Here is a 25,205-nt window from a genome sequence, read left to right as displayed (position 1 = left end):
CCCTAACAGATTTTTCATTGTCCTGTAGATTCCTCCCACACAATTTGCTTCAATCAATAACCCACCATGACAGCTTATTTACTGTTGTTTCAGCAAACAGAAGTAAATTAAAACCATCTCTGGCACATTGCCTGGACAAGGCGAATAATGTAAAAGTCATTCACGTACAAAAAAATTAAAATTGAGGTTTACAAGTCTATCCTGGAGCTCTAAATCATTTTCCCATTAGTACTTCCTGTTTTTTTTTTCGGGAAACTGATGCACACAAGAGTTTTCTTTTCACAGTGATGTGGCATGCTGTGCTATTGGGATCATTGACTTGATGACGGATGCTCGGCTAATCAATAATGGATTCGGTTGAGTTCCAGATTTACTGAGCTTGAGGAAACAGTTGTGGCTCAGTCAGTGGCCTTTAAACTTCTGACTTAAAAAGGCATGGGTTCAAGGAGGAGGCAGAAAATCTGCCATAAGGTACTATAAGAGGTAGGTGCAATCCATCACATCTGCAGTGTCATTTGAATCATGGCTGATGTAAATGAAAATATAGGCTGCCAACTTGAGTCAGCACTGTGCAAGTGTCGTGTTTCAGATGAGATATTAACCTCTCTCAGGAATATGTAAAATACAAACATTTCAAAATACCTTATAGTGTATATAAGTTATAGTGACATAAAATGAGGCTTTCCAGCCCATTGGGTTCATGCTGGCTCCTGTGAGAGCAATCCCACCATTGCATTGCCCCATTTCCTATCTACCCTACAACCAATTTTTTTCTCCTCAACTTTCTTTTGTTTCTGCTTACCTGGAAGGATTATTTAGAGGAACCAATTAACCTACAAGCACCTCTTTGGGATGTGGGAAGAAACAAGGATACTGGAAAAAGTTCATGTGGTGCAGCTAGTAACACAAACTGCATTGAAGCACCCGTGACCTGAGTTCATTCCTGGACTGAGTTAGGGAATTGGAGTTGGAGTTGGATGAACTCCAGATCATTCGGGAGGCAGAGGCAGTAATTGAGAGGAACTTCAGGGAGACAGTCACCCCTAAAGGTCAGGAGGCAGATAACTGGATGACTATTAGGAGAGGGAAGGGAAATAGGTAGGCAGTGCAGAGCATCCCTGTGGCTGTTCCCCTCAATACCAAGTATATTTTTTTGATACTGTTGGAGGGAACAATCTACCAGGGTCAAGCATGGTCACATCTCGGGTGCAGAGGCTGGTCCCTTGGCTTAGAAGGGAAGTGGGAAGAAGAGATGTAATTGGGGACGTTGTTTCAATGAGTGGAAAGGAGGTTCTATGAATGAGATTAAGGCTCCCAGATTGCATGTTTCCTCCCAGGTTCCAGGGTCATGGGGGACCTTGATCTCTGATCAAGTTCACAGCATTCTGGAGGAGGAGGGGGAGCAGCCAGATGTCGTGGTTGATGTGGGGACCAATGACATAGATAGGAGTAGGGACGAGGTCCTGAAGAGGTAATATAGGGAGTTCAGAAAGGTTAAAAAGCCTGTACCATGCGCCAAAAAGGGTAGGAATAGGAAGTTGAGGCAAATGAATGCGAGGCTGAAGAGTTGGTGCAGGGGGCAGGGGTTCAGATTTGTGGATCATTGGGATCCCTGACCTGTACAAAATGGATGGGCTGCGCCTGAACTGGAAAAGGACCAATATCTTTTGAGTCCTTGGAAAATGCCAAATGTCATCCCCTTGTTTAAAAAAGGTAGTAAGGAGAATCCTGGGAATTGTAGTCCAGTGAGCCTTATGTCAGTGGTGTGCAAACTAATGGAGAAGATTCTTAATGATACGATCTATGAACATATGGGGAAGTACAACCTACTCTAGAATAGTCAACATGGCTATCCTTGAATAGACTGTAGGGAAGGATTTTCTTCGTAAGGCTAATTGAGATTTTTGAGGAGGTACCAAAAGAAATCGATGATGGTAGGGTGGTAGAAGTGGTCTACATGGATTTTAGCAAGGTTCCCCATGAAAGACTCATTCAGAAAGTTATGAGGCACGGGATGAGTGGAACCTTGGCTGTGTGGATGAAAAGTTAGCTTGCAGGAAGAAGGCAGGAGTAGTGGAAGGAAAATATTCTGCCTGGAGATCATGACTTATGGAATGCCGGAAAGATCTGTTCTGGGACCTCTTTTCTTTGTGAATTTTATAAATTACCTGGATGAAGAGGCAGAAGGATGGGTCAGTGTTTGTGGAAGACATGAAGGTTGAATAAGTTATGGATGGAGATGAAAGATGTCAAAGGTTACAAGAGGATATAGACAGAATGCAGAGATGGGTGGAAAAATGGCAGATGGAGTTCAATCCAGATAAGTGTGAGGTGATGCATTTTAGAAGGACAAACCAGAAGGCTGAGGACACAGTTAATGGTCAGTTACTTAAGAATGTGGATGAACAGAGGAACCTTGTGGTTCAAGTCCATACGTCTTTCAAAGTCACCGCACAAGTTGATAGAATAGTTAAGAAGCCCTATGGGATGCTGGGATTCATTAATAAGGGGATTGAGTTCAGGAGTAGAGAGGTCATGTTTCAACTCTACTAATCTCTGGCAGGACCACACTTAGAGTATGGTGTTCATTTCTGGTCACCTCATTATAGGAAGGATGTGAAGGGTGCAGAGGAGTTTTACCAGCATGTTACCTGGATTGGAAAAGGTTACCAGAGCTGGGACTTTTCTCTTTTGAGTGTAAAAGCATGAGAGGAGACTTAATAGAGGTCTACAAGATTATGAGAGGCATAGATAGGGTGGACAGCAGCACCTGTTTCTCAGGGCAGGAATAAGCAACACTGTAGGACATATGTACAAAATGAAGGGAGGGAAGTTTAGGGGAGAGTTCGGGGGAAGTATTTTTTTAGTCAATGAGTTGTGGGTGTCTGGAATGGCTTACCAGGGATGGTGATGGAGGCTGAAACATTAGGGGCATTTGAGAGTCTCTTAGACAGGCACACATATGGATGAAAAGTGGAGGGTTATAGGGTAGGGAGGGTTTAGTACTTTTTTTTTGGAATATGTGGATTAGCACAATATCGAGGGCTGAAGGGCCTGTACTGTGCTTTAGTGTTCTATGTTCAATATTCTCAGTGAACTTGCCAATATTTATCTCAATCAGTATCACTGAAGAAGTTATTTATGTCAGTATCACATTACCCATAGCGAAAACTCAGACATTGGCACCCATGACTACTCCAAATGCTCTGGTACATTTTCTGACTACAAAGTGCAGAACAAAGAAAGCATGAACAAGAGTTGTGCTGATGTTGGAAGATTGAAGTGAATGAGTTGACACAGGAAGTGTCGGGTCTAGCAGCGACTGTCAGGAGGGCATCTCCATCCCATCCAACTGCCTGTCCAGCTTCATATCTGAAGGGTGATAATCATTGAATGTTTTTTTTTGTCACGTGTACTGAGATCCGGCAGAAAATGTTGCTTTGAGTGCTATCCTCCTACAGTACTGTGTTCCTTCTGCAGTTGTGTAGTGGAAAGTGTGCTGACCAAGCAGCAATACCTCTGAGTGGAGAGCCCTGCAAAAGGCAGTGGATGCAGCCCAGGGCATCATAGGCAAAACCCTCCCCACCACTGAGAAAATCTATGCAGAGCACTGCTGTCGGAGAGCAGCACCAATCATCAAGGATCCACACCGCCCAGGACATGCTCTGTTCTCGCTGCTGCCATCAGGAAATAGGGATCTATTTAAATCCCTCTATCAAATCTCCCCTCATTCTTCTATGCTCCAGGGAATAAAGTCCTAACCTGTTTAACCTTCCTCTGTAACTCAGTTTGGGCATCTTCTCTGCCTTCTTTCTATCTTAATGCTATCTTTCCCGTAGTTAGGTGACCAAAACTGCACACAATACTCCAAATTTGGCCTTTCCAATGTCCTATACAACTTTACCCTAACATCCCAGTTCCTATACTCAATACTTCGATTTATGAATGCCAACATGCCAAAAGCTCTCTTTACAGATCTATCTGCCTGTGATGCCACTTTCACGGGATTACGTATCTGTATTCCCAGATCCCTCTGTTCTACCGCATTCATCAGTACCCTACCACTTAGCGTGAATGTCCTTTCTTGGTTTGTCCTTCCAAAATTCAACTCCTTCTCTGCATTAAATTCCACCTGCCAATTTAAGCCCACTTTTCCAGCCGGTCCAGATCCCTCTTCAAGCTTTAAAAACCTTCCTCGCTGTCCTCAACGCCTCCAATCTTAGTGTCATCTGCAAACTTGCTGATCCAATTTACCACATTATCATCCAGATCAATGATATAGGGCACTCGATGACTCAGGGGAGACTGACTCTCTTTTGCTCCTCTTTCTTTGACCAAGAGGAACAGGGCAATTTCTGCTGATGGCAAACTTTGCCTGCTTATGGTAGACTGAAGGAAATTTTATGTTTTATTACATGACAATAAAACAATCTTCAATCTTTGATACCATGGTAGAGAGAAGGAAGGGCAGGGGTGCTTCAAGAACAATAGCAATGAAAGGTAAAATAAGGTAATTAGAAGTTCTATAGAGATTAAGAGCCTTTGGAAGACTACACAAAAGAGTCTGGAAAAACAACCAACTGAAAAACCTCACAAAGATAAGTGTATACAGAGCCGTTGTCATACCCACACTCCTGTTCGGCTCCGAATCATGGGTCCTCTACCGGCACCACCTACGGCTCCTAGAACGCTTCCACCAGCGTTGTCTCCGCTCCATCCTCAACATCCATTGGAGCGCTTTCATCCCTAACGTCGAAGTACTCGAGATGGCAGAGGTCGACAGCATCGAGTCCACGCTGCTGAAGATCCAGCTGCGCTGGGTGGGTCACATCTCCAGAATGGAGGACCATCGCCTTCCCAAGATCGTGTTATATGGCGAGCTCTCCACTGGCCACCGTGACAGAGGTGCACCAAAGAAAAGGTACAAGGACTGGCTAAAGAAATCTCTTGGTGCCTGCCACATTGACCACCGCCAGTGGGCTGATAACGCCTCAAACCGTGCATCTTGGCGCCTCACAGTTTGGCGGGCAGCAACCTCCTTTGAAGAAGACTGCAGAGCCCACCTCACTGACAAAAGGCAAAGGAGGAAAAACCCAACACCCAACCCCAACCAACCAATTTTCCCTTGCAACCGCTGCAATCGTGTCTGCCTGTCCCGCATCGGACTTGTCAGCCACAAACGAGCCTGCAGCTGACGTGGACTTTTTACCCCCTCCATAAATCTTCGTCCGCGAAGCCAAGCCAAAGAAAAGAGATTAAGAACCCAATGACTTTAAAGCATGTTACAGCAGAATTCTGGTTGATTGAAATGGAGGCCCAGATAATCTGTCAAGGCAACAAAAGTGTGTGGGAAATTTCCAGCAAACCAACCACGTCCCAGAGCATTAGTCAGCTCCTATCCCACCCCAGCGGATCTGCTGCAGTACCTGTTGCATGAGAGAAATGCGTGTTAAGATTGTTAAATTCAATATCAGACAAATTAAAACCTGCAAATCATCTGTTCATTCTTTGAGAAAATCAACTTAATAACATTTGATTTAACATTTACAAATTTTGTGCTAATTGAGCTTCATCTGTGGTGAGAAATAAAATCAAAGATACAATGGAAACAAGTAAGACCTGAGGTGATTCGACTTGGAGAGGTTATTTCCTACTCTGGGAGAATCTAAGATGATGGGGTGGTGTTGAGGAGGGGGGGGGGGGTCACCTTTTAAAAATAAGGGATGGCGATGAGCTGACTCTTTGTCTCTCGCAAACTCCGTCCTTTACAAAGGGGTGTGTTGAAGCAGGGTAGAGGCAAGTAGAGGTTTGATATGCCATAGGATGAAAGGTCACTGTGGGTAGACAAGAGTGCAGATTTCAGGTGACAGTCAGACTAGTCATGCTCTTATTAAACAGTGGAGCATACTCAAGTGGCCCAGATTCGTACTCCTGCTCCAAATTTGTATGCGTGTCTATACATCATTATCATACAATTGGCCACATGAGTACAAGGTGTTAGATGCAGGATGAGAACTTTAGTTATGCTTCCCCATTGTATTCCACCTGTCACTCACACACTGGCATCCACTATTTTACATATAAACCAAACTAATCTTTGAATAGATTCCAGCATGTAATACTCCCAGCTGTCAGTTATTCTAAATATAATCCTTCTAAACGTTAATTAGATTCCAGTTTGCAATTCATTTCTGGATGTTCCTCACTTTCTATTTAACTATCTAAACATCTGAATTCTATTCCTGCGTGCAACTCACTGCCAGGTTTCAATGGTTCAATAAATAAATCACCAAAACCCTTGATTAGATTTCACCCTGAAACACACTCCTGAATACATGTGATTCTTTTTTATTTATTCTGTTTATTGAAAATATTCAGTCAAAATCAATGCCCGAGATTTTCCAGGCCATTGTTCTCTGAATTGTTGCAGTAATATTTGATCATTCACCATGAGTATACATTCACTCACAATATGACAGTGAAGGGTACACAATAGGTGTCATTGCAGGAGCGATCATCAAGTGAATAAACCGTTGGACATTGCCGTCCACTTTCAAAAGCAGACGATAGATGTGAAAGAAATGCTGATTCATGCACATGGGAGAAGGAAATATATGGTAGATAATTCCTCTTTTTTGTTAGTGGAGGATGGTGCTTAGAAATGCTCCTTTTAATCAAACTTTTATGCAGATCTTGGCCATAGTAATGAAAGTTTTATTGTTCTGTGCCATGTTGTAGTTGGATTTAAAGTAGAACTTAATATTCTTATGTGTTCTCTTGCATGAATGACCTTGAAGAAGGACTCAGACCTGAAACTTTACCTCCTAAGGATGGTGTGTGACCTTCTGAATTCCTCTAGCATTTTTGTGTTTTTACTTTAATTGTTGCTGGGTGTGTTTTACATAACTGGGAAGTTGAAGCAAGTAACACTTTCAGTACATTATACATTGCAGTCAGTACGCTAGCATTAAGTCCTATATGATGGTGTAAGCAAAGGAATATAAGAACCAGTAAATGGGTTAAATTCCTGGGTGCACTATCTGGGAGGGCCTTTCCTGGACCCATCATACTAATGTCATCATGAAGAACGCACATCTGCGCCTCTATTTCCTCAAGAATTTGCTGAGGTTCGGCATGCCATTGGAAACCTTGGCAAACTTCTACAGAAGTGTAATGGAGCGTCTAGTATGGTGGGGGGGGGGGGGGGCACCAAAACCTCTTGAGTGGAAAGATCTGAAAAAGGTAGTAGACCCAACCCAGTACATCACAAGCAAAACTCTCCCCACCTTCGAGAACATCTACAGCGAACACTGTCATCGGAGAGCAGCAGCAATTATCAAGGATCCACACTGAAAAGCTAAACAGAGCCCATGTTTGGTTAAGTGAAGCAAGAGAGGAGTTTTAAATCTTTTCTTTCCCAGGCAGTGAACATGATAAGATGCATCAATACAATCAATGGCTCTAAACCCTTAATGCTTTTTCACATTAGTGGGTCAACTTATTTAAGAAACATATTGATAACTTGAATTATTCTTTTGAACCTGAAAAAAGCTGCATTCCTAACTTTAAGTTTGTCAACCTCGGAGTATCTATGTCTCTATTTCTGTTTGTAACTCACTGATCAAGTCTAGAAGCAAAGGATTGCCAGACACTGAACACGATCTGTTGCAGCAGGGTCAAGCAGTTTCAGTGGGAGAAAAAGAATGGTCAATATTTTAGTCCAAAACCCTTTATCGAGTCTGGGGAAACATGGTAGAAGAGCCGATGTCTACCTTATTTCCCCAGTTACGGTAAAGGAGTTCGGCTCAAAATGTCGACCATTCTTTTCCTTCCCCTAATGCTGCCTGACAACAGATCATGTTTAGCTTCAAATTCCAGCATCTGCAGTCTCCTGTACGACCGCCAGACCACTGTGAGGTGAATTATAACCATAATTAACATCCCATGAGTTTAGTGTAGTGGTTAGTAAAATGCCATTACAGTGCCAGCGGGTTCAAATCCAGCATTATCTGTAAGGAGTTTGTATATTCTCCCCTTGTCTGCATGGGTTTCCTCTGAGTGCTCCAGTTTCCTCCAACTCTTCAAAATGCATGGGAGTTATAGGTAATTGGGTGGCATGGACTCATAGGCCGGACAGGCCTGTTGCCATTCTGTTTATAAAAATTATATCTTTAAGTAAGGGAGAGGAGGTGAGTGTTCTGCTTGTTTGTCATAAAGGTGGGACTTTAGAGGGGTTCTATTGCTCTGCCAGTTATAATCAATAAACAGAAAGATTATGGTGAATATTCACCATACTTTTTACATTACCAATGTTTCAATTTGAGACGATAACCTTCCAGTACCATTGAAATTTAAGACCAGCTTATTACCGTGTCAATGTTCTTTTGATAGTCCAACAAGATCAAGATTAATGCTGGCAACCATCTTGTGATATATGTATGTAAGAAAGAAATTATGCGAGTGACTGGAGTCGGTAAGAGACAGCAAAGAGGGAGGGAAAGAGTAAGAAAATGGTAAGTAGAGAGTTTAAGACTTCATTTTGGTCAAACCCAGCATTTTCTGTTCAGATATTCATGAATGAAGGGATATATATATATATACATATATATATGAAGGAAAAAAATAGAAAGGGGGTGAATTAATTCATAAGCTGGGGAAGGATGGAATGGTACTGGAGTATGGGTTACTTCATCATGAACAAAGGGATAAATAAATTGTTCTTCTGATTCATTATTTGAGCATAAATTCATTAGTGTGACCCATAAATTGTTAACCTGCTGAATAGGACATTCACGCATTTCAATCATTCCCCTATGATACCTGTGAGTCTGTGTTTTGCTTCCATTATTTAATGGAAAGGTGACATTCACCACACTAAAATTGCAAACCACACAGCTGTTGGGCATCTAATCATGGCAAGTACAACTGTTTTCGCTAAATTTCATTGAGCTCAATAAGAAAACAGGAACTGAGGAAAATAAAACACACTAATTCTGTATTTACACCCATATCAGTCATCTATTTCATAACTTTTACACAAACACACACACACACACACACACACACACACACACACACACACCCACCCACCCACACTCAAAACACACACAAGCAGACACAGACACACAAATTCACGCACACACACACACACACACACACGCACACACACACTCAAAACACACACAAGCAGACACAGACACAAAACCACACACACAAATTCACGCACACACACACACACACACACACCCACACACACACTCAAAACACACGCAAGCAGACACACAGACACAAAACCACACACACGAATGCACGCACACACACACACCCCCCCCACACACACACACACACAACCCCACACACACACACACACTCAAAACACACGCAAGCAGACACACAGACACAAAACCACACACACGAATTCACGCACACACACACACACCCCCCCACACACACACACAACCCCACACACACACACTCAAAACACATGCAAGCAGACACACAGACACAAAACCACACACACACCCCCCCCACACACACACACACCCACACACGCACACACACACACTCAAAACACACACAAGCAGACACAGACACAAAACCACACACACAAATTCACGCACTCACACACCCCCCCACACACGCACACACACACTCAAAACACACACAAGCAGACACAGACACAAAACCACACACACAAATTCATGCACACACACACACCCCCCCACACACGCACACACACACACACACTCAAAACACACACAAGCAGACACAGACACAAAACCACACACACAAATGCACGCACGCACACACACCCCCCACACACGCGCACACACACACACACTCAAAACACACACAAGCAGACACAGACACAAAACCACACACACAAATTCACGCACTCACACACCCCCCCACACACGCACACACACACTCAAAACACACACAAGCAGACACAGACACAAAACCACACACACAAATTCATGCACACACACACACCCCCCCACACACGCACACACACACACACACTCAAAACACACACAAGCAGACACAGACACAAAACCACACACACAAATGCACGCACGCACACACACCCCCCACACACGCGCACACACACACACACTCAAAACACACACAAGCAGACACAGACACAAAACCACACACACAAATTCACGCGCACACACACACCCCCCACACACGCACACACACACACCCAAAACACACACAAGCAGACACAGACACAAAACCACACACACAAATGCACGCACGCACACACACCCACACACGCACGCACACACATAAGCACAATGTCCATGTATAACTTTAAACTCTCAAGGTGCTGCTTTTGATGAATCTGAACATCTACTGAACTATGACTTCTGAAGGGTGATAGGAATGATGTGCAACAGGAAAAGATTGTTGGATCCTATACACAATACACATGACCTTTAATGAATGCTCACAGGGCATGATGGTGTCATGGACAACATCGGACATCCTCAGGAGCAATTCAATTGCGTAGTCAAGCATAAGATTGAGAGGTGTGCGCAGAGAGAACGAAATACAGGAAGATGATTGCATCCAAGGAAATTGTGGGCAGTGAAATATCTTCCCCAGTAATTTTCCAAGTATTGTACTTCCCTACCATCTAATCCAAGCCAAGTCTGCCACGGTCACTGACCTCCCATCCACTACAGATATCTATGTATGATGCAGCCTCAAGAAGACAGCCAACTTTATAAAGGACCCCCATCATATTGGTGGTCAATCTGCAAACTCTGCGGTCTAGTGCAATGCACAAAAGTGCTGGAGAAACTCAGCAGATCAAGCTAGCACCCATCGAAAGCAAAAGGCAGTTGACACTTTGGGCCTAGGTCCTTCTTCATATGTGCTGAAAATCAGGCAGACACCTGAAAAAAAAGGTGGGGTGAAGGAGGGAAAGGGTTGAATGCAGGCTGACAGGAGGTAGATGGATACAGGTGGGAGGGGGAAGGAGCAGAGAGGTAAGAGGTGATATCATCCTGATCACAACTTCTTGCTGCTGCTTTTAGGCTGAAGCTACAGAGGCCTGGAGGCCAGAATCTTTAGCATCAAGAACACTTCTTATCAAACAGTAATCATACTCTTGAGCTAGCCTGTACTACCTTAACCTTGGCCATAAAATAATTTGGGACCACCATTAGCTTCAGGAACTTTTTATCAGTTGTCAGGATCTTGAACCACCCTGTACTTCCCTAACCCTAACCATAAACTAAGTAAAAACCCAAAATGCTGAAGAAACCCAGCTCCTCAAACAATGTCCTTAATGTAGCAAAGGTAAAAATACATAACCAACATTTTGGGCTTGAGCCCTTCATCAAGGTATGGAAGAATGTCGGCAGGCATCCGAACAAAAGGATTGGGGTGGGGGGGGGGGAGGCTGGAGATGATAGGTGGAGAAAGGAGGGTAGGGACAGCAGAGATCAGTGGGAGGAAGGATGGCTGGGTGGGTAGAGAGGGAAGGGAGGAGGGAGAATTGGAAACACTGGAAGGGGGGAGGGGAAGTAAAGGCGAGCAGATTAGCAGAGAAGTCGATGTTAATGCCATCTGGCTGGAGAGTACCCAGATGGAAAATAAGGTGTTGTTCTTCCAATCTGATGCTGGTCAGGGTGGAATAGTCTTCCAGTCTTTACTTTTAACCATAAACTAGTCTGGGACCACCTTAAGATTTGTTTACATTTTTGAAATATTATTTTTTTTCTTGCAGTATCTACAACTGATTATTTAGCTATCCTTTTGCATTTGTTATCTCTTTTTCTGTCTTGGCCCATTGTGGTAATTTAATGTATACCATTGAATTTGGTGTACCTTATGTACCCATTTGGTTGCAACGAGTAAGAATTTTGATGCATCTGCACATTGTACTTCTGTATATGACAATAAACTCTCATAACTTGTTACTTCTTTCCCACCCCCTCTATAACTTGATCTTCCCATGTTCATAGACTCTTCATCGTGTGACTCTTCATCACATTTCTCCTTCCACAAAAACTGCCTGAGCAGCTAAGTGTTTGCCTGCTTTTATTTCAAGTGTCTCGCCTCAGCAGGTTATGGTTTGAATTAAAAAAAAAATCAAGTCTTTAATATCCTATATGGATTTTCCCACTGTCAATAGGAAAGTTGGATTTCTGCTGGCATCTTTCCCGACTGGTGCATTGCGGAGGTAGACGCTGCTTGATGAGAGGACTTCAAAATTGGCTTCAGCAGTTTGGTCAGGGTTTGATGAGACTGGGCTTCACATGGGTGACAGCAATTGAACCAACTGAGTATTCGTTTCATTTGCACAGAGGACAAGAGTCATAGAATTATGAAACATTCATAACCAAGAGGAAGATTGTTCATTTCATCATATTTGTTCCAGCACTATGGTTTCACAAGTGTAGTGGGAGTATACTCGGGGATGGAGGGAAGAGGGGGTATGGCAGAGTGTGGAGCAGCCTCTTCAGATCTGTTGTTTTATTTTCTTCTTTAGTTATATAGCATTTTTATTGTATTATGTTTTAATATTTAACTCTTATTTGCTCCATGGACCTGGAGTAATGCTATCTAATTTTTTACTGTGCATCACATTAGCAGTCATGGTATGAATGACAAATAAAGGTGACGACTTGACAATTAGCTTTCTCACAGCTCCAAGCACCCAGCTTTGATCCTGACCTTGCCAACTGTGTGAAATTTGCACATTCAGCTCATGACTGTGTGGGTTCTCTGGATAGCACCCACATCTCAAAGACATGCTGTCAGTTTAATTGGGTGATGCAAATGACCTCTTGTGTAAGTCAGTGGCAATGTTAGCCTGGTCTGGAAGGTTGGATCGCATAGGATCTAGGATGAGCTGGTCAATTGGGTACAGAATTGGGGCGTTGGTAGGAGACAGTGTATGGTATTGCAATTGTCTCTCTGGGAGGAGGGCTGTGACTGGTGGTGTACTACAGGGATCACGCTGGATGGATTCACTGTTGTTTGTCATCTATATTAACAATGTGGACGACAATGTAGTTAACATGGTTAGCAAGTTTGTGGATGACACCAAGCTTGTTGGTAAAGTGGTCAGTGAAGAAGCTTATTGAAGTTGACCACAGAATTTAGATAAACTGGGAAAGTGGGCCAAAAAAATGGCAGATGGAATTTAATTTGGACAAGCATACAGTGTTGTGCTTTGATGGGCTAAACCAGAGCAGGAATTACATAGTGAATGGTAAGGCCCATTGGAGTGCTGTAGAAAAAAGGCACTTAGGAGGAAAGGTACAATAAAACCCCCAGTATCCAGCAACTATGGGGATTGGTAGATGCCGGATAAATAAATGTGCTGGTTGCTTGAGATTGCATGTTGCGAGATCAGATCTTGGGGGTGCCAATTTTAAAGTTTCGTATTTTTTAACCTATTTATTTTCCGCAATTGTTTTGCCGGTTGCTTGAAGCTGCAGGTTCCTTGAATTCCGGATAACGGGGATTTTACTGTATATAGTTCCATGGAAGTGGTGACACAGTAGACGGGTGGTGAAGAAGATATTTGGCACACTTACATTCATCAGTCAGGTCTGTGAGTACAGGAACAGGGATGTCGTGTTACAACTGTGCAAGATATCAGTGAGACTGCATTTTTTTGCTGTAATTTTAAAAAAAATATTTTTTTATTTTTCACACTGTGAACCATATCAACCAAAATACATACAAATTTCTCCCTCTTAAATATACACAGTGGCATTTTCTCCCCTTTTCCCCCCTCCCTTCCCTTCCCCTTCCCACCCCCCTCCAAAACCAATAAACATTCAATATATACAATACAATAAAACCATTAAACGATGTCATCACACAATGAAAGATAAACAAGAAAAATATGTCATCTACTTTTACACACTGGATCAAGTCATTTTGTCTTCTTATCATTTTAGGGGGTGGAGGTCCGAGGCATGTTCCATGTATGGTTCCCAAATTTGTTCAAATAATGTGACTTTATTTTTTAAATTATATGTTATTTTTTCCAATGGAATACATTTGTTCATTTCTATGTACCATTGCTGTATTCTCAGGCTCTCTTCCGATTTCCAAGTTGACATTATACATTTTTTTGTTACAGCTAAGGCTATCATAATAAATCTTTCTTGACTTCATCCAGTTCGAGGCCAAAATTCCTTACTTCTTATATTACTTAGAAGAAAGATCTCTGGATTTTTTGGGATGTTGCTTTTTGTGATTTTATTTAATACCTGATTTAATTCTTCCCAAAACTTTTTCACTTTCTCACATGCCCTAATTGCATGTACTGTTGTTCCCATTTCCTTCTTACAGCGAAAACATCTATCTGATAATGTTGGATCCCATTTATTTAACTTTTTGGGCATGATATATAACCTGTGTAACCAATTATACTGTATCATGCATAACCTTGTGTTTATTATATTCTTCATAGTTCCAGAACATAACTTTTCCCATGTTTCATTTTTTATCTTTATGTTTAAATCTTTTTCCCACTTTTGTTTCAGTTTATAGCTTATTTCATCATTTTCCTTCTCTTGTAGCTTGATGTACAAGTTCGTTATAAATCTCTTAATTATCATTGTTTGTAATCACATATTCAAAGCTGCTTCCTTCTGGTAATTTCGATCTGTTTCCCAATTTATCCTTTAAATAAGCTTTCATTTGATGATATGCAAACATTGTACCATGAGTTATTCCATATTTGTACTTCATTTGTTCAAATGTCAATAAATTATTCTCCAAAAAACAATTTTCTATTCTTTTAATTCCTTTTCTCTCCCATTCTCTAGAGGAAAGATTATCTATTGTAAAAGGGATTAGCTGATTTTGCGTCAATAATAATTTTGGTATTTTGTAATTTGTTTCTTTCCTTTCCAAGTGAATCTTTTCTATATATTGAGTAAATTATGCAATACTGATGAGCTTTTCATCCCACCTATAAGGTATATGTTCTGGTACCTTCTCCCCTATTTTTATCTAGCTCTGTCTTAGTCCAATCTGGTTTTTCCCTTGTCTGATAAAAATCTGATAAATACCTCAATTGTGCTGCTCTGTAATAATTTTTAAAGTTTGGTAGCTGCAAACCACCTTGATTTTACCATTCTGTTAATTTATCTAACACTACCCTCTGTTTCCCCCCTTTCCACAAGAATTTCCTTATTATTCTCTTTAGTTCATTAAAGAATTTCTCTGTTAAGGGAATTGGTAACGATTGAAATAAGTATTGTATCTTTGGGAAGACATTCATTTTAATGCAATTTACCCTCCCTATCAACGTTAGCGGTAATTCTTTCCAATGTTCTAAGTCTTCCTGCAATTTCTTTATTAGTGACTGATAATTTAATTTGTACAAGTGGCTTTAATTATTGTCTCTTGGTGCCTGCCACATTGACCACCGCCAGTGGGCTGATATCGCCTCAAACCGTGCATCTTGGCGCCTCACAGTTTGGCGGGCAGCAACCTCCTTTGAAGAAGACCGCAGAGCCTACCTCACTGACAAAAGGCAAAGGAGGAAAAACCCAACACCCAACCCCAACCCACCAATTTTCCCCTGCAACCGCTGCAATCGTGTCTGCCTGTCCCGCATCGGACTTGTCAGCCACAAACGAGCCTGCAGCTGACGTGGACTTTTTACCCCCTCCATAAATCTTCGACGCGAAGCCAAGCCAAAGAACCTAATACCTAGGTATTGGATTGCTTGTGTTTGCCATTTAAATGGTGATTCTTTTTTAAATTCTGTATAATCCGCATTACTTATTGGTATCACTTCACTTTTATTTGCGTTGATCTTGTACCCTGATATTTCTCCATATTCCTTCAATTTCTTATGTAGTTATTTCATTGATATTTCTGGTTCTGTTAAGTATACTATGATGTCATCTGCAAATAAACTGATTTTATACTCCTTTTATTTTTATCCCTTTTATTTTTATTTTCTGTTCTTATCAGTTCTCCCAATGGTTCTATTGCTAAAGCGAACAGTGAGGGAGATAATGGACATCCCTGCCTAGTTGACCTACTTAATTTAAATTGGTTCAATACATATCCATTTACTGTCACCTTTGCCAATGGTCCATAATATAATGCTTTAATCTAATTAATATATTTTTCTGGTAGATTGAACCTCTGTAATACTTTGAATAAATAATTCCATTCTACCCTGTCAAAGGCTTTTTCTGCGTCTAAAGCAACAGCCACTGTTGGCTTCTTATTTCCTTAAACTGCATGAATTAGATTAATAAATTTACAGACATTATCCACTGTTCGTCTTTTCTGAATAAATCCAGTTTGATCTTGTTTTACTATTTTTGGTACACAGTCGGCCAATCAGTTAGCTAATAATTTTGCTATTATCTTATAATCTGAATCGAGTAGAGATATTGGTCTATATGATGCTGGTGTTAGTGGATCCTTCCCCGTCTTTGGTATTACTGTAATTATTGCTGTCTTACATGAATCTGGCAAGTTTTCTGTTTCTTCTATCTGGTTCATTACTTCCAGGAGAGGAGGAATTAATAACTCTTTAAATGTTTTATAGAATTCTATTGGGAATCCATCCTCTCCAGGCATTTTATTGTTCAGCAACTTTTAAAATATATCCTCTACTTCCTCTCTTTCAACTGGTTTTATCAGATTGTTTTGTTCCTCTTCTTGCAATTTCAGCAGTTCAATTTTAGCTAAAAACTCTTCTATTTTGTCATCTTTCCCCTCGTTCTCAGTTTGGTATATTGTGCATAAAATTCCTTAAAGTTCTCATTAATCTCCATTGGATTATATGTAATTTGTTTGTCCTTTTTCCTTGATGCCAATACAGTTCTTTTAGCTTGTTCTGTTTTAAGTTCCCAGGTTAATATTTTGTGTGTTTTTTCTCCTACTTCATCATACTTTTGCTTTATTTTCATTATGTTCTTCTCCACCTTATACATTTGTAATGTTTCATATTTTATTTTTTTGTATGCCAATTCTCTTCTTTTTGTTATAACATCCCTTTTTACTAGTTCCTTTTCTGTACTTACTATTTCCTTTTCCAACAGTTCTATTTCCTGATTGTAGTCCTTTTTCATCTTAGTTATATAACTTATTATCTGCCCTCTAATGAAGGCTTTCATTGCATCCCATAATATAAATTTGTCTTTCACTGATTCCGTATTTATTTCAAAGTACATTTTAATTTGGTGTTCAATAAACTCTTTAAATTCCTGCCTTTTAAGTAGCATGGACTTTAACCTCTATCTATATGTTCTTGGTGGGATGTCCTCCAGTTCTATTGCTAATAACGGGGGTGAATGATCAGATAGCAATCTAGCCTTATATTCAGTTTTTCTAACTCTCCCTTGAATATGGGCCGACAACAAAAACATATCAATCCTTGAGTATGTTTTATGCCTACTCGAATAATATGAGTATTCCTTCTCACTTGGGTGCTGCCTCCATATATCCATAAGTTTCATTTCCTGCATTGATTTAACCATAAATTTGGCCACTTTATTCATTTTGGCCACTAGTATTTTGTCCAGTTTTATCCAACATTGGATCCAAATTAAGGTTAAAATCCCTTCCTATCAATATATTCCCTTGCGTATCTACAATCTTCAAAAAAATATCTTGCATAAACTTTTGATCCTCTTCATTAGGTGCATATATATTGAGCAAATTCCAAAATTCTGAATATATCTTACACTTTATTATTACATACCTCCCTGCTGGATCTATTATTTCCTCCTCTATTTTGATTGGTACATTTTTATTAATTAATATAGCTACACCTCTTGCTTTTGAATTATATGATGCTGCCGCTATGTGCCCTACCCAGTCTCTCTTTAATTTATTATGTTCCACTTCAGTTAGATGCATTTCTTGCACAAATGCTATGCCTATCTTTTCTTTTTTCAGTAAATTTAATAGCCTCTTCCGTTTAATTTGGTTATGTATTCCATTAATATTTATAGTCATACAATTCAACATGGCCATCTCATACCCTGTTTACACCTCATTTCTGCTTCCTCACCACCACCATCCCCTTTTTCCCCATTTTCATCTCAGTTTTCCCTTTTTAAACTCAATGTATGACAACACATTTAAAACATAAAATACTTCAACAACTCCCACATCCAATATTCCCTTAGCCCCAAATGTCCCCCCCTCTCTGACTTGCTCCTTATCCCTTGCTGGGCCACCACAACTCCCCTCTCTATTTGGATTGCGAACCCGCTCGCAAGCGTCAACTGATTTTGCAGTGATGGTTATTCTCTTCCACTCAACCCCCCCCCCCAGAGAAGACTTTTTTCTACACATATAACAAAACTCACCCTCTTTTTTTCCCCCTTACTTCCTTTCTTCCTTTCTCTTTCCCTTCTTTAGTTCTTACATATACGTTATTTTTACATCTTTATGTGTATTTTATTGCCGTTCTTTATTCTTGTTACATCTCTTCATCTCTCCTTCTGTCCTGCAGACGTTCTGCAAATCCTTGTGCTTCCTCCGGATCCGAGAACAGTCTGTTTAGCTCCCCAGGGATAAATATTTTAAGCACAGCTGGATGTCTATTTTAAGCACAGCTGGATGTCAGTGAGACCACATTTGGAGTATCATGTGCAGTATTGGTTATTCAATTAAAGGAAAGATACCATTAAGCTGGAAAGGGTGCAGAAAAGAGTCACATGATACTGGGACTAGTAGGCTTGAATTATAAGAAGTTGGATAGGATGGGATGTTTTCTCTGGAGTGTGGGAGGCATAGTGGAGACCTTACAAATGTCTATAAAATCATGAAGGGCATATATAAGGAGTCATAAGTTATATCCTAGAGCAGGGAAATCTAAAACTAGAAGGCATAGATTTAAGGTGAGATGGGAAAAATTTAATGTACTTTCCACAGAGAGTGGAGTGTGTATGGAACAGGCTACATGAGAAAAGTGGTGACAATTGTAACATTCTGAAAACATTTAGGTAGGAATCTATAGGAAAGGTTTGAGGGATATGGGTAAATGCAGGCGAATGGGAGCAACTTGGACAGTATAGACAAGTTGAGCTGAAGGACGTGTTTCTGTGTATATGATGCTATGATTCAAAAAGAATCAAAAGGGGATGCTGGAAGGCATGTGAGAGTGATAAAGTTGCAGCATAGGTGAATAATAGGTTGAGGAGAAAAGAAATGAGAGCATTTGCTCTGCTTACATGGACTCAAAGGCCAAACGGCTTCTTTTTACATGATAATGTATTTTTAGGTATGAGCACTGGAAGAGCTATAACCTTCAAGCCTTTGGATTGATAGATGGTGAATGGGATTAACCTAGTCAGTGGTTTTCACACTGCCCCCCTAATCTTACATTCCACTTGAAGTAATCCCTATGCTATCGGTGCTCTGTGATTAGGAAGGGATGGCTTAAGGTGGGATGTGAGTGGGAAGGGAAGGTTGAGAATCACTGCTCTAGACTCAATTGTTCCTGAAATATTCTGCTTGAGAAAAATTGTCATTGGCCCATTTCCTTTGGAGATATGAAACCATGCACATAACGAGTCAATTAGGTACGATCAAAACAGTGGTTTTCGAACTTTTTCTTTCCATCCACGTAACACCTTAAGCAATCCCCTACTAATCACAGAGCACTTATGGCATAGGGATTACTTAAGGTGGAAAGTGAGTTTAGGGGGGGAATTTGAAAACCCCTGAGAGATGAACCATTTTTAGTTAATTTGGACACAATGAGTTGAAAAGGCTCTTTTTGCCCTATGTTTCTTTCATTACTTGAGGGTGAAATCAGAAGGGATCAGGTCTAGATGTGGGATAGAACATTGAAGTGGCAGGTTCCTATAATCTTAGGGTCGTGTTTGCCGATGGAATAACATTGATCATTTCAATCACCATTGTGGTCTCTCCACTGCAAATAGATTTCTCTGTGAGAGCAAATAAAATCTATCAGAATAAAAGAATATTCTAAGTCACTGTTCCACATGGGTGTTGGAGTTCAGGGTCTTACTTCAAGGAAGGCAGGAGGTTAAGGAACAAGTGATGTCCCTGTTGATATGTGTTCTGTTTTACCACTCTTGGCAAACAACAGGGAACTGTGGACTTGCTGCCAAGACTATTTGTCATTAAATAAGAGTGTCTGTCAGAATGAACTCTTCTTAATAATATTGGTCACGCCGGCAGAGCAAGGCAGTTCCCACAATTTAATGCTGAACAAATATTTAAACCTTCACTCTTCAATCAAGCCAAAACTTGAATTGTGGTGCAACTTGGATGGCCAAGAGAAAAGGAATGTGCGTATATAGAGAAGAATCAGACAAAGATAAATGGAGAAGAAATTCATTTTGGCTCAAGCTCTGATGGCATTGAAGAGAATTGGCAGCCTGTTGATTATGCTTCCGTGCATTCATTCCAAAAGTGCTGAATGTACGGGAGAGGAGAAGAACCAGCTGGCTGATCATTTTTCTCGAGTTCCATTGTCAGCACACAAGAGAGAATTCCTGTCTCAAGGACAGATAGAAAGTAAGAAGAAGAGGGTGGAGAATGAGGAAAAGGTAGAGAAGGGGGGGGGGGGGGAAGTAAAAACACCCTGAGAGAGTTAGAATCAAGATAGGGGGAAATAGAATGAAACATGGGAAGAGACAGGGAAAGAGGGAGGTACAAGAAGAGAACAAATTAGAGACAAAGAATGAATTGGAGACTGAAAGGGAAGTCAGATTGGAGAGTTAAAGAAGCAGCGACAGAGAGCCCTGGAGAATAAATGTAAATTACAGACTGAAGGAAGTTTGTAAATCGCCATAGGTAGGACTCAGGGACTGAATGGCCAGAATGAAGGTGGTCTAACGATATGTCAAGATTCAAGATCAAGATCAAAATTCAATTTCTTGTCATTGTAATAAACAGTGTCATATTTCATGGAATTGCTTTTGCCTGCTGTAAGGCAGATAGATTCGCCATCGGCAGAAATTGCCTGAAGTGCCTCTTACAGTTAGAGAGAAGCAAAAGAGAGTCACGGAGAGTCTGCAGATTCATCTCCCACACTTCCACAGCCTCTCTAGCCAGACAGAGTCCAGTCCACCCCGAGCTCCAGAACTGAACCTCCGACGCGGCCAGGAACTCTTCAGCGCCTTCGGCACCCCCTCACATCCCGGTTCCAAAACCTGCTACCACTTCTGCCAGTTTCAAGCCTGTCTCCGGCAGTCCGCAGCCCAGTGCGAGTCTCCCAACAGCAGGCCTCCACCAGCACCCCCCCCCCCCCGCCTCCATGGGTCCCTCGCCTCGAGTTGACAGCAGCCCACAGCATGCGTGGGTCTATCAGCCACAGAGCCCCCTCACTGCTTCACCGCCGTGGTCACCATCCCATCTCCTCTACTTCTCCTTCTCAGACAGGGGACATTCTTCCCATTTTCTGGTTCCCTGCACCAATCCTCCTCTCCCTTGGAGTCTGCAATAAGTCGTGACTGCTGCCGATCACAAGCGCCGCCATCTTGGGCGCAGACCCTGTGGACGTGTGATTTTAAATAAAACTACTTTAACGGCCCGTTCAAAGCTGACAGCAGTTGACTGGGGGGTTGGATCCCACGGGAGCGCTATATCTCTGCTCCTCGTTCCCCACAGGTCCGCACCAGAGGCAGCGTTGGTACAGTGGCTTCTGTAACTGATAAGAACGCCACATTCTTAATTAAAATTATTTTAGATTCCTATGATGGAATTTGAAAGGTCACTTGACAATAGAAGGGATTTTATTAAAAAGCTCTTGAGATGATTTGACATTATTATATCACACCTTAAAATTGACCGGTTTGCTGCTGTGAACCAGACATGGTGCTGATTTTTAAGACATTTGGGGCTGACCAGAAATGGATGAAGTATTTTATTCCATAATAAACCAATTGGGCTTTTCTCACTGGAGCGGTGGAGTCAGTGGTAACGAATTACTACGCTGGAAAGGCCACGTAGATTTGGAAGTTTCGAGGGCAATAACCTAGATGTGGAGTGGGGACCCAAAATATCATCTGAAGACAGATGAACTGATGTTTGAATTAGCCAACAAGTTCCACATTCTGTCAAATACAATGCATTTCGGTTTGGGACAGAAATTAAGCCACATCACAGACAGTTTCTACCATAACTTTCTGGCTCATGAAACCTGTGCTGCCAATTACACCCAATTAACCTACCAAACCCATTTACTTTTGGAATATGGGAGGAAACTACAGGGCGAATGTACAAACTCCTTACAAAGAGCTCCAGATTCGAACCTAGGAAAGATTTTCAAAAGACAGTAATAGGGAACCAAGCAAAGTCAGGTTAAACAGAGAAGTCTGCAGACGCTGTGATTGTAGTGTGGAGCACAAAAGTGCTGGAGAAACTCAGCAGGTCACATGGCCCCTAAAAGCAGCAAAGGGTAACCAACATTTCGGGCCAGAGCTCTTTGTCAAGGTAAGAGCTAAAATAAAAAGTTGTGGGGAGAGGAAAGGAGGGAGAGGAGGGGGCAGCGGGAGGAGCACAGATCAATAGGTGAAAGGTCATAAGTGGATATGGGAGGGAGGATAGAAGAGAAAACAGCTGAGAAGTGATACAAAGAGGGGTAGCTCTCTGAATGGAGAGGGAAGTTGGAGGAAGGGAGACAGAAAGATGGGGAAAGAGAGAGACTTGGGTAGGGGTGTCAAAAACCCTTAAAACACCACAGTAGACCATTAAAAGTAATTAGAACCTGCATTTTTGTGATTGACTATAATTCACTATCTGATACCAACAGCTCTGAACAGAACCACCAGTGTTTTACTGGTTAGGCACCAGGAAGTCTGGGACACACTGTTAGATACAGAAGTTCCAAACTTACTGACAAGGTTCAGAATTCTCTGATTCCCTAGGATTACACTTGGAAATTTCCTCTTGGAAACTCTCAAGAGACTTTTTAGTAAAATCTTTACTATGGTCCACTGATCTTTCAAATTCTACTGTGATAGTCTAAAATAATTTTAATTGAGAATGTGGCATTTTTATTACTAACACATATTGCTAGATTAAATACTTCTTTTACCACTTTCCTTCCTGGTATTCGGGACTCAAATCCCACTGGTGGTGATTTATAAACTTTGTTCAGTCTGACAGATTTCTGGGCTATTCTTAAGAGTACTGCAGAACTGAATTGGCAGACAATATTTGGAGCATTGTGAGCAGTTTTGGGCTCCTCATTTAAGAAAGGATGTGCTGAAGAGGTTCGGAAAGAGATTCACAAGGATGATTCAGGGAATGAAAGTTTTATCATATGAGGAGCGTTTGACAGCTCTTGGCCTGTACTCATTGGAATTTAGGAGAAAGAGGGGGGATGTGATCGAAACATTTTGAATGTTGAAAGGCGTTGGCATAGGCAGAGTAGACGTTGTTTCCCATGAAGAAAGAGTCTAGGACAAGAGGGGAAACTTCAGGATTGAAGGGCATCCACTTAGAACAGAGGTGGGTAGGAATTTCTTCAGCCAGAGGGTGGTAAATCTGTGGAATTTGTTATCACAGGTGCTTGTGGAAGCCAGGTCATTGAGCAGGGCATCAAAGGCTTTAGGGAGAAGGTTGGCAGTAGGGCTGAGTGGGGAAATGGATCAGTCTCCATTGTCTGAATGGCCTATTTCTTCTCCACTGTCTTATGGTATTGGAGACCTCAATTTCAATGGAGTGAGCAAAAATAAATTTAGCCTGCCTATTTAAAAAAAAATATCATATTTAGTTTCAAGTTTAATGTTGAGAGAGCTACAATTAGCATACCTTCACAACTTTGACAGTCATAAATGCTGAAGGGGTTGTTCCATCTATGAAGGCAGAGGCATTCATTTAACATCACTGGAATCGAAGAAATCCAATACAGGTTCTTTACATCCAGACACAGGTGAAGTGCAGACATGGTGAAGTGGTGGGTAGTGATTCCAGGTTAACAGATTCAAATCCATTATCTTTCCTGACTTATGGATGGCTAAAACAGAAACACAGACCACAAAATATTTTTGAAGTTCCGTCAAAACAGAAAAGTGAGATTAATGAGCAGATTATCTTTTTTGTTTCAGTTTTGGTTGAGGGGTTAATATTACCAGGGTTCCCAGGTGGTTTGCCTTTCCTGTTGTCTTTAAAGGTAATTTTCACAATAGGTGGACCACTTGCAAGATCCGTTTGCTGTGACTAATTACCCCTTCTTGAGCCACTGCACTCTATAAAATGGGGGAACTCCCCCTGGTGCTGTTGAGTGGGGGCTTCCTGGATCTTAACCCAGTGATGAAGGGGAATGCTCGATGCAGCTCTTTTACAAGTGTATGTGGTTTATCAGGAAACTGGAAGGTTCTGATACAACCAACACCTCCTAGTTCTTCATCAGATCAGGCCTGGGAGGTTCTGTGGAAAATCCATTGTGAATTTCTGCACTGAATCCTGCATGCAAGGCAGATTGTAGCCACTCCACAAGTGTGAGAGTTAGGAAAATTGGTGCATGGGAAAATGAAGGCCATTTAACCTTAAAAAGTCTGTTTTACTGTTTAATTGGACAATGACTGATTAATATAAACTTTAATGACTCATTATCATTCCATAATTAAATAAAAATTAATTGACCTCAAAGCCTAATATTTCCAGAACTGAAACACCTTCATTCCGTTCTGGAAGAGGAGGCATATTTCAGATATCCCTCGCTCTTTGTGAGAAAGTAATCTGGAACCTAAGACAATGTGCATCATTTTACCATCTCTGTTTCTCTGTTCTGCCGTCCCCAAGGATAGTTTGTGTAAATATTCTTGCGCTTGACATTTTTTCTCTCATAAGGTGGCATCTTTGAATGAATGACACCCATTATGTCTGATGGCCCAGCTGATTGATGTAACATTCCTGATACACACTTCCAACAGTGTGCACAAAAGGAGAATGCTGGTGTTCTGTTGAGTGCCCTTTGCAATATATTGTTTTATCCTGCTCTTCCATAGAATCTGATAACTTGCATTTGCATTCAGCACACATATCACTGTCCCTTTCACATGCTGCTATAAATAGCTACTGGATAAAAATTGCTTCCTGAATTCCCTGTTCAATTTTGCACTGTTGTCTGCATCTGTTCCCTGGCTTTGCTTGTGTATATGTATATTTTCTGTGACTTCTTCTTTGGCTTGGCTTCGCGGACGAAGATTTACGGAGGGGTAAGGTGTATTCCCATCTGTCTGGGTCACCCAGGATAGTGAGGCTGG

At 41.4% G+C, this 25,205-nt stretch overlaps 1 long non-coding RNA gene across 4 annotated transcripts in view; it reads right to left on the bottom strand.

The window, feature by feature from the left end:
• Positions 1–25,205, bottom strand: part of LOC138765145 (uncharacterized) — a 129,810-nt gene that overhangs the window by 12,030 nt on the left and 92,575 nt on the right. For all 4 annotated transcript variants that reach the window (XR_011358500.1, XR_011358501.1, XR_011358498.1 and 1 more), the window contains 2 exons: positions 23,749–23,953; positions 13,560–13,642 (listed from right to left, as the gene is read on the bottom strand). This is a non-coding gene — a long non-coding RNA (uncharacterized lncRNA). The remainder of the gene's footprint in view (positions 1–13,559; positions 13,643–23,748; positions 23,954–25,205) is intronic.

This window comes from Narcine bancroftii, chromosome 5, assembly GCF_036971445.1.
Source record: "Narcine bancroftii isolate sNarBan1 chromosome 5, sNarBan1.hap1, whole genome shotgun sequence".
Lineage (NCBI taxonomy): Eukaryota > Metazoa > Chordata > Chondrichthyes > Torpediniformes > Narcinidae > Narcine > Narcine bancroftii.
Note: the sequence above shows the minus strand (reverse complement) of the source record. Positions and strands in the feature narration are given on the sequence as shown.